Below are 10,657 nucleotides of genomic sequence, written 5' to 3'. Positions count from 1 at the left end.
GCCCTAGATTTTTATGGGCACGTTTAGAAGGTGTTTCTGCACTAAATACTTCTAGTCGTTATGTCAATTACCAGAGTTCATTGTTTATAAAAATGTTCAGAAAGTTCACAAAATAGAGTTTTATGTGCTGCTTATTTCAATAGTAACGACAGAAATTACTAATATCTCCTAGTTCTCATACCATCCAAAATCTATTATCTATCCTAGCTCTAATACTAATATCTATTATCTAATATATCCTAGTTCTAATATTAATATCTACTATCTAATATTGCTTAGTTCTAATACTAACTCATATCTACTTCTAAAATTGCCTAATTTTAATAATAATCTAACATCATTTACTTCTAATGCTAACATTAACTATCTAACATCGCTTAGTTCTAAACGATCAAATATCTACGATCAAATATATCCTACTTCTAACGCTAATATCTACTACCTAATATGTCCTAGTCCTAATACTATCTGATATCTATTAGTTCTATGAGCTTGACTGGAATCAAATAATGCAAGCCATCATTTGGTATTTAAAATGCAGTTTGGCCCAAACAATTTTTCCAAACGAAGCCTTTTTTTCCCAGGTGGTATCTTGTGACTGTTTTCTTCACCGGGAGTTGAAGAAGTGTCTTTTTGTCTTTCCTTTGGAAATCTGGCAAATGCGGGCTCATAATTAGTGACAGAATCTTCTATAAAGTTGGTTATTTCACCCTGTTGCCTGTTCCTTGGTCTTCTGCTGCATGTTATTTTGGGGTTGATTAAGGGACCTGTTGAAGGATAAACCTGATGTAAATTTTCACACATATTCCTCACAAAACGAACAATTGCATTGCATTCAGAGTTACGATATTCGTCCCAAAGTATTTATAACCCAGTTCCAGAGTTCTGATGCTGTCCCGTTCCCCCCCCCCCCCACTGTCACATGAACCTCTTTATGGCGAATTGCTGTGTTTTGTTGCTTGTAACTAGCTTTTTAAGCCAGTTTCTGGCAAAACTGGCCATAAAATTCATTGCCTTGCTTAACAACCACAATGTTTCCTTAAAGATCTTTTTAATCTTAATAATCATTTGCTTTACAATTGAGACATTCGTTTAATAAACAGCACAAAAAAAGTTTTAAAATCAGGTTGATCATGTGGGTGCCTTGATTTACTACCATCATAACTTATGATGAAAATTCTGAGCTCCATTACAGTCATAATTTGAGGATTGTGTATATTGGATAGGAACAGCATGATAGGAAGATGTTAGATAATCCCTTCAGTGGCAAATGCAAGGGGATTATTTCATACTGCACGGGACAAGGCAATGATAAATCACTCCTGTATTTCATTCATAAATTCAGAGTTGAAGGAAGGGGTTAGAAATACACTCTCCTCACTAATTCAACTCTTCTCCCCTTATCTCTCCCATCTAGAGAGAAGGATGAAAATGATCCTGTTTAATCAGCACTAATGACTACTAATTAAAGAGTTCACAAAATGTAGTATTGCCATTTTTAAAAGAGAAAATAGAGCAAGGATTTGAAATATTTTTTGACATCAATGAATTATATTTTTATTATTATAGTATGAAACAAACTCTGTTCTACCTTTTGGAGAAGAACGTGAATCGGCTTTCTCTGGCTGACCTTTGCGCATCCGGTGTGCATAAATATTTGTAATGCTTATTTCTCTTTCTCTTTCCTAAAGAAATGCATTATTAAATTTATGTTGATAATATAGTTTATTGTATTAATGTATGTTCTTCAGAGATCATATGTTTAGTTAGGAGACACTTTTCAAGTACTATCTGTTCCTAGAAATGTTAGTGTGCAAAAGGTCTAACATACATTAATACATTTATCCAATCTACAGTTTATATAGTTAGAGGCTGAAAGAAAAACCCACAGAAAAAAATAGGCTTATGTCAAATCAGCATTTAGTGAATAGCATCTTGGATTCCTTCTGTGGTAAGAAAAATATGATTTAAGCATCTAAATACCTTAAGTTTGAGCTTCAGCGACTCGATTTCTACGTGCAAATTTGCTGTCATCGACTGAGCTTCAATAGTCTTCTTTTTCTCAACTGCTAACTGGTGTCTAAAAGAAGCAGTATTCAATGAGAGTTGCTTTTCCAAATCCTAAACACATTAGAAATAAACCATCAATAAGATTATTCAAGATTTGCAATCATACAATATTGAATTAGAAATTAGAGGAAGGCAACTGAAATTTTATCAAATGTTTCCAGAAAGATGATGATGCTCACAATCTGTTATGCAGATTAAGGAGAAAAGAAATAGAGATCCAGTTACAATATATACTTTTAATTTCTTTTTATTGGTGGAAGAAATAGCCTTCTCCAATCCTTAAATCAAGGTCAGTATGGTCGAGAAATAGAATAAAAGAACATTAGATTTTATATATTGCAATACTTAGCAAAAGAGTATTATTTATTTAATATACCAACATTACAAGCTACACTGTAAGGGAGGGGGAGGTGGTGGAGGAGGAGGAGACAAGACTAACATTTTGTTCATTTCAATTATAATAAAACCATAATATGCTTCATTTTTGCCTTGGTATGATGCCAAGTAAGGTAGGTTTAGCTAATATACAGGTTTAAATGTGCTGGCTAGGCTCATGTCATCAGAGATGGACTTTTTCATCTGATTAGTTAAAGCAAGGGTCATTCTTTCCAAAATCTCAATTTTCTATACAACTGAGCCAAATGTGCAAAAATGGAAGGAAGTGTGAAGAGCAAGAAGTTTTGCACCACATCCACTCAAAACATCCAGGTAGTGTTTTGCAACATTCATCTCTGATCGTGTGGTGAAAATAAGATTCATAAGTAATTAGCTTAGCTAGCTTGCCCATACCACTTTTAATACATAATTCTACCTGTCTAACTATAATCTTCTCCTGGTTTTCCTACATTCCTCTTTTCCAATAATGTCCTTTTTATATCTAGAGATTTTAATTTCATTGATTTATTTAAAAAAATATCACTAAAACTTTCCTCATTGCCTAGTTGTGTAGCTTCTCTTTGTGTTTCAGAACTGATACAAGATTTGTATAAAGGTGGCATTATACAAAAAGGTCCTACTGGATCTGTTTTCCTAGAGCTGAGCTGAAGGAAGAAGTCATTGGTAAAAAGTCAGTTCCCAGCTGGATAAGCTAGAGACTGTGCCAGTAAAATAAATGTAGACTGGTCATCGCCTATCACGATGATGTTTTATTGGTAAAGACTGCGAAAAGTATTCTACCAATGATGTATGAAATTATTATCTCTTCCAGTAAATAACGAACTCCCACAGAACTGAAGTGTGATTTCTGAGTAACAATTTAAGAATCTGAATAGGAATGGATTTCCTTGTAAAATAGAACTTGGAGGAAGCTATTCTTGTTTCTGAATTTTGTATGCGTTCCTGCTTGAGCAGGTTTTCTGTTAATTTCAATCAAATAAATTTTGGTGACTTGAGGATGGTGCCTGTAGAAAATGGTCCCTATTGCACCCTTAAGCAAGTCAGCTTAAAGCATTTCTTTATAGGGGTTTAGGACATTTCGGCACAAACACTTGGCTGCACATACTTCACCCCAGCCATCTGCCTCAACCCATTTACAGCCAGCTTTCCTCCTCTGCTGGCCCTCACCTGGTCGTTCTCCAGAAGCAACGGGCCAATGGCCCTCACCTCACCACTTGCCCTACGTCCCTGCCCATTTGCCCAAACATCATTTGACATCATTTGACATCGTTTGTGCAGCCTTTGGCTGCACGGGACAAATAGCCCCCAACCAATCAGGTGTCAGGCAGAAGCAATGGTACTGCAGGGGCAGCGTGCGATGCAAGATTTTTTTTTAGAAAAAGTACTGCGGCTGCTCCACAAGTTTTGGGGGCTTGCAGATCTGTCACCAGGACCAGAGGGAGGGGGAGTAGCATCCACCGCGGCCACTGGGTAACATTCAGGTGTGAGTGTGTTCGGGGATCAGGAAGGGTGGAAAGGGTGCCTCAAGGGGGCTTCCCAAAGATAGCTTGGCTCGCAACTCAATCAGCTCCAATGAAAAAGGAAAGGAAGAGCAAGACTGGTGCAGCTTCTGGTATTGTGGAGGAGGGCTAGGAGGTTGCACAGATGAGTGGCAGGGCTGGAGCTGCTTCTGGTGTTTCTTGAGAGCTGGGGATGTCACACAGATGAATGCAAAGGCTGGCACGGATTCTGCCATTGCAGGAGGGCTGGGGTGAGCACAGCAGTGAACAGATGGCCCGCGAGTTGGAGGATCACCACCATTGCCACTCCAGCCTGCAATTGCAGGACCAGGGGTTGGGGTGGCCGTGCAGAAAAGCAGCAGGTCAGTGTGCTTGTGGCAGCCAAACCACCTGTTAGGTGTCATGCCGGTGTGGCAAGGACGGGGCTCCCGCAAGCCACACACCACCTCCGTTTGCCTTTCTCACTTCCCCACAACCCTGCAATGGCAGAAACCGTGCCAGCCTTGCCCTTCACCTGAGCAAACCCGCCCAGCACTACCGCAATGCTGGAATCTGTGCCAGCCTTGTTGTCCTCCTTTCTTTTGTTGGATGTGGGAATCAGGTGGCCATAGTACATGTATAGACCAGTCTAACTGGTTGGACACTGTATGGAGCTTGGCACCGAAATAATCTGAGTAGAAAAAGCGGGTTCATCTGGATACTCTCTGAAGGGCCCTATTTATTCTCTCTTTGTTCATAACATTGTTCATAACATAAGCTGTGCCTGCATAGTAGAGACATCTCCTTGTAGAACATTCCTGAGGGTTTAGGTAATCTGATAACGGGAAGATGGGCCCCTCGGCTAGCAGCAAATATGATTGCAATAGCCAGAGTTAAGTTTTGTTTTGCACCTTAAGTATCGCTTTCCTAGAATTCACGTGATTTACTGTAATTGGTAGAATGTGAAACCTATATGGAGAATATATGGATGCTTTTCTATTTTGTGTATGTAATATGAGATGTGTAGCCATAATAACGCCTTCTGATGACGCTGTATTTTGATAACTAATAAAAGAGATGGCAGGCTTTTGTTCTCTGCTCTCATCACGAGAAACACCTGTCCTTGTGCTTTCTCTAATCTGGACTACTCATGAGAAGCCCACCAGGATAAATGCAACAGTTGGAGCTGACTGAGTTGTGAGCCAAGCTGTCTTTGTGAAGCCCCCTTGCTCCAGTCCTGGTGCCCCGAACACACTCTTGCCTGTCTATCCCCCAGTGGCCAAGGCGCCTGCTATTCACCCTCCGGTCTTGGTGACATATCTGTAATGGCCGGGGGAGGGCCAGAGGTGGAGAAATGGCTGTAAATGGGCTGAGGCAGGTGGCTGGGAGCAAAGGAGGCGCAGCCAAGGGTTCGTACCTAAATATCCCATTCTGCTCACAGAGCGATGCTATGCAGTTCTAAGCAATGTATGTTGCATGTTACCTGAGTTTTCTTATCCCTAGTTTACAATTTTTGCGTAAGTGATCTTAATTTGTGCTGAAGTTCTTCTCTCTCGTCAACTTTTTTGTCTATACAAAGTTTCTGTAGTGCCCGCAAGGCATCCGTGGTTTTTAAGAGTTGTGCCTCAACGTTTCTTAGCTTCTGGGAAGCCCTGCGTTCGTCTTCCTGAGATTTCCTGAGAAGTACTCTCAGAGTCTGCACTTCATTGGCCTGCGTGGCCAAAAGATCAGGCAGCTTAATTTCAGCATTTTCATATTTTGTGATTGCTTTTAACTGTTGAGACTGAAGATGCTTCAACATTTTATTTTCTGTAATAAAGGTCTCCAATCTATTCTGCAAAACAGACATTTGGTTTTTCAGTTCTTTAATTTGATGGTCTCTTGCTGACAAGAGGCGGCAAGTCATGTTATTTTTCTCCTGGGCATTGACTATATGGTCAGTAATATATGAGCTCTTTTGCTGAGGTTTCTTTTTAGGCAGCATTTTACCTCCTGCATTAAAAGAAATATCAAGATGGCATATAAGATTGAGCAAAGTAAGAATCAGATCATTTTACATAAGCTTCAGAGCCAAATGCTCAAGTATGTATTCACGGCATAGATTCACTTCCTGTTATGTAATATCTTGAGTCAATCTCTGTTACAACTATTGGTTGATTGACCTATTGTGAAAAATCATACCTGAACTCTCATAATATTAGCTTCCGTAAGTCATAACTGCTATACTCACATAATATGCTAAGACAGTATTTAGAGAGCTTTAAGATGCATTGACTTCAACTCCTAGAATTCCTCAGCCAGACATGCCTAAAGCAGGATTGCTAGCCCAGCAGCCTAACTACTATACCAACTAGTATCTGGATGATAAAATAACTCAGATTCGGGAAGACTTGGCCACCAACTGGGTTAGTTCAGACGAGATTACTGAGGCAGGCCTTGACAGTGTTATCTGGGAGGAGTTCGATCCTGTGGCTCCCGAGGACGTGGACAGGCTCTTGGGACGGCTGAATGCGACCACATGTTTATTGGACCCGTGTCCCTCCTGGTTGGTGCTGGCTTCCCGGGAGGTTACACGAGGCTGGCTCCAGGGGTTTATCAACGTTTCTTTGAGTGAGGGTGTCCTGCTGGCTGCCTTGAAAGAGGCGGTGGTGAGGCCTCTCCTCAAGAAGCCATCCCTGGATCTGGCTGTTTTGGCTAACTATTGTCCTGTCTCCAACCTTCGCTTTATTGCAAAGGTTGTTGAGAGTGTGGTGGCGCGACAGCTTCCCCAGTACCTGGATGAAGCTGTCTATCTGGATCCACTCCAGTCCGGCTTCAGACCTGGGTACAGCACGGAAACGGCATTGGTCGCATTGGTGGATGATATCTGGAGGGCCCGGGATAGGGGTTATTCCTCTATCCTGGTCCTATTAGACCTCTCAACAGCTTTTGATACCATCGACCATGGTATCATGTTGCGCCGGCTGGAGGGACTGGGAGTGGGGGGCACCGTTTTGCGGTGGTTCTCCTCCTATCTCTCCGACTGGTCGCAATCTGTGTTGACAGGGGGGCAGCGGTCAACCCCAAGGTGCCTTGTTTGTGGGGTGCCACACGGGTCGGTCCTCTCACCCCTCCTGTTCAACATTTATGTGAAGCCGCTGGGTGAGATCATCCGTGGTTTTGGGGTGGAGTTCCATCAGTACGCTGATGATACTCAGCTGTACATTTCCACCCCAGACCATCCCAATTATGCCTTGGAAGTGATGTCCCAGTGCCTGGAGGCCGTGCGGGTCTGGATGGGGAGAAACAGGCTTCGACTCAACCCTTCCAAGACCGAGTGGCTGTGGCTGCCGGCGTCCCGGTATAGCCAGCTGACGCCATCGCTGGCTATTGGGGGTGAATCATTGGCCCCCACGGAGAGGGCCTGCAACTTGGGTGTCCTCCTGGATGCACGGTTGTCTTTAGAAGGGCATATGACGGCCGTGGCCGGGGGGGCTTTTTGTCAGGTTCGCCTGATACGCCAGTTGCACCCCTTTCTGGACCAGGACTCCCTACGCACGGTCACTCAAGCACTCGTCACCTCTCGTCTGGACTATTGTAACGCTCTCTACATGGGGCTCCCTTTGGGGTACACCCGGAGGCTCCAACTGGTGCAGAATGCGGCCGCGCGGGAGATGATGGGAGCGACGGGGCGCTCCCATGTGACTCCTCTCCTGCGTGAGCTGCATTGGCTTCCGGTGGACTTCCGGGTGCGCTTCAAGGTGTTGGTGATCACCTTTAAAGCGCTCCATGGCTTAGGGCCAGGGTACTTACGGGACCGCCTTCTGCCACCAATAGCCTCCCACCGGCCGGTTTGCTCCCACAGAGAGGGCCTCCTCAGGGTGCCGTCGGCCAGACAATGCCGGCTGGTGACCCCCAGGAGGAGAGCCTTCTCTGTGGTGGCACCTACCCTATGGAACAATCTACCCCCAGAGATACGAGTGATCTCCGACCTCCGGACTTTTCGTCGGGCCCTAAATACTTATTTTTTTCAGTTAGCCGGTCTGTCTTGATTTTAGGGTTAGTTTTAAAATTTTAATATTGATTTCAAATTGATAAGTTTTAAATTACGGGCCAAATTTATAAATTATTTTAACTCTATTTTTAACTGTAATGTTATGTATCGATGTTTTTATTTTGGTTGTTCACCACCCTGAGTCCGAAAGGAGAAGGGCGGTATAGAAATTTGAATAATAATAATAATAATAATAATAATAATAATAATAATAATAATAATAATAATGATGGAGTTAGACAATTTGGACAGAAAAACAAGGAAACTTATGACAATGAATCATGCCTTGCACCCTAAAAGTGATGTTGACCGATTATATTTACCAAGAGCAGAGGGTGGTCGAGGACTCCTACAAGTAAAGCAGACTGTGGAAGAAGAAAAATGCAGCTTCAATGGTTACATCCAGAAAAGTGAAGAACCAATGATTAAGGAAGTAAATAAAGGAGGCCTTTTAAAGACAACTAAAACAAAAGCAGAATATAAGAAAGAAGTAATTGAGCAGCGAGCTGAAAATTGGAAACACAAAGCTCTGCATGGCCAATACTTGAAAAGTATTGAAGGCAAAGCTGACCAGAAACTAACTTGGAACTGGTTAAGATCAGGAGTACTGAAAAAAGAAACTGAAAGCTTTATTTTGGCAGCTCAAGAACAAGCCCTAGCCACAAACTGTAGGAAGGCAAAAATTCAACATGTTACCACCAACAGCAAATGCCGCCTCTGCAATGAAAAAGAGGAGACAGTTGACCACCTGATCAGTGGGTGCAGCAAAATTTCACAAACTGACTACCTACAACGCCATGACCGTGTTGCTAAAATCATTCACTGGAAATTGTGCCAGAAGTTTGGATTTGAGTACAGCAAAAACCACTGGGAACATCAGGTTGAGAAAGTTTTAGAGAATGAGAAACTCAAGATCTTGTGGGACTTTAGGATTCAGACTGACAGGCACTTGGTCCACAACACACCTGACATAACAATAGTTGAAAAGAAAAAAGTATGGTTCATTGACATTGCAATACCTGGTGATGCACGAATTGAAGATAAGCAGCAAGAAAAAATCACAAAGTACCGGGACTTACAAATTGAAGTTGAGCGACTGTGGAAAAAGAAATCGTGTGTTGTCCCGATTGTAATTGGAGCCCTCGGAGCAATACCCAAAGGGCTACCCCGCTATTTAGAAATTCTAAATTTGCCGGACTTGAACATTTTGACTCTACAAAAACCACCTTACACGGAACAGCTTACATCCTCCGACGATACCTTAACAGTTCCTAGGTCCTTGGTTAGGACTCGAGCTGCTGAGCTATTAACCAGCCTCAAAGGCTGTGAATCTCACTAAAGATTAACCAATAAATAATAATAATAATAATAATAATAATAATAATAATAATAATAATAATAATAACTGCCTAGACAGACAGATGGATAGATATACATATGCATGCGTACATACCATATCCAAATAATGATAAAATAATGAATGTAGTAGACTGAAAAGAATGGAAGTGTGACCATTAAAATTTGCCAACTCTTTTTTTTTTTTTTTTTTTTTTTGTTAATACTGGAACCTATTCCCTGGCCCTTGGCTTATTTATTGAAACCATGTGACACCGACATCTGTATGACCATGATAACTGGTGAACTACATCCATCGCTACAAGCCCCATTACCTCGATAGAGGAATTACTGACAGGGTGTGGAAAGCAGTACGTTAATATATTAATCAACTGCATACAATTTAAACATTTTATCAACATTCATATGGTTTCCAAAATGATAGTATAGTCTCTACAGTATAGAAGTGTCAGGGTAGCTAAGAAAAAGTGGAGTTATTGGACAACTGCTTGATTTTTAGGGAAGGTTTAGCTGCCATTAGTTTGGCTGAAATCTGCCAATCACAGCGAATGCAGTAGTGTTCAAAGTGAGCAACTGCCTTCTTACCTTTTGTATGGACATCATTTTTCTTTTTCTTTTCTGGTAAATTCCGCTCTTTAGTTTTTGGTGTTTGGGGCAATGGGATGATGTAGCTGCCACTCTCTTCACTTATGGAGGTTTCAGAGGCATCCGAGTGAAAATCTTCGTGATAGTAGTTCAGAGACGTTCCACAGATGTTCTCTTCTGAACAAATGCTGTTCTTGCTGCCATTGACAGCTGTTCTTGAAGCATTATCATGAAAGTCATTAGAGTAGGTAAACTGAGCACTTCCAGACTTGCTGGAATGTTTGCTACAGCTACTGTCTTGACTGTTGGTGCTCTTACTAAGCCTACCTGGAGAATCGTTTGAGCTTCCTCTTTTTCTGCATTGCCGAGACGTTTTATCCTCTTGGACAATGTGATGAAGGGCTGTATGACCAGAAGCCATTATTCCACCAATGGCAGGGAAGTCTATCAATTATACTTTATTTCCCAAAGGAAATGGCACTGTAATCAGAAAAAGAAACAATGTATGATGTAAACATTTACTTAAGCCTTCATCCAATACATTTAAAAGTTGTTTGCTCTGATTCTGTACCAAAAAGATCACCACAATTTTGGTTCCTAGCATTATATTATTCACTTCTTGAAGAACTGATGTGTTGATTAATTAATATGCTACTTTCTTAGCATTCTCATTCACAGAATGCAATGCCTCCAGAGCCCTGGAGAAAAGGGAAGAAAACTAATTGAGGCAGAGATTTTG

At 41.7% G+C, this 10,657-nt stretch overlaps 1 pseudogene; it reads right to left on the bottom strand.

Moving 5' to 3' along the window:
- Positions 1-519: 519 nt before the first annotated feature.
- Positions 520-10,339, bottom strand: LOC139316782 (lebercilin-like protein; annotated as a pseudogene).
- Between the last annotated feature and the right edge of the window lie 318 nt (positions 10,340-10,657).

This window comes from Pituophis catenifer, unplaced genomic scaffold (assembly GCF_029215685.1).
Source record: "Pituophis catenifer annectens isolate HBS135680 unplaced genomic scaffold, rPitCat1.0.hap2 SCAF_4, whole genome shotgun sequence".
In the NCBI taxonomy this organism is placed as follows: Eukaryota; Metazoa; Chordata; class Lepidosauria; order Squamata; family Colubridae; genus Pituophis; species Pituophis catenifer.
Note: the sequence above shows the minus strand (reverse complement) of the source record. Positions and strands in the feature narration are given on the sequence as shown.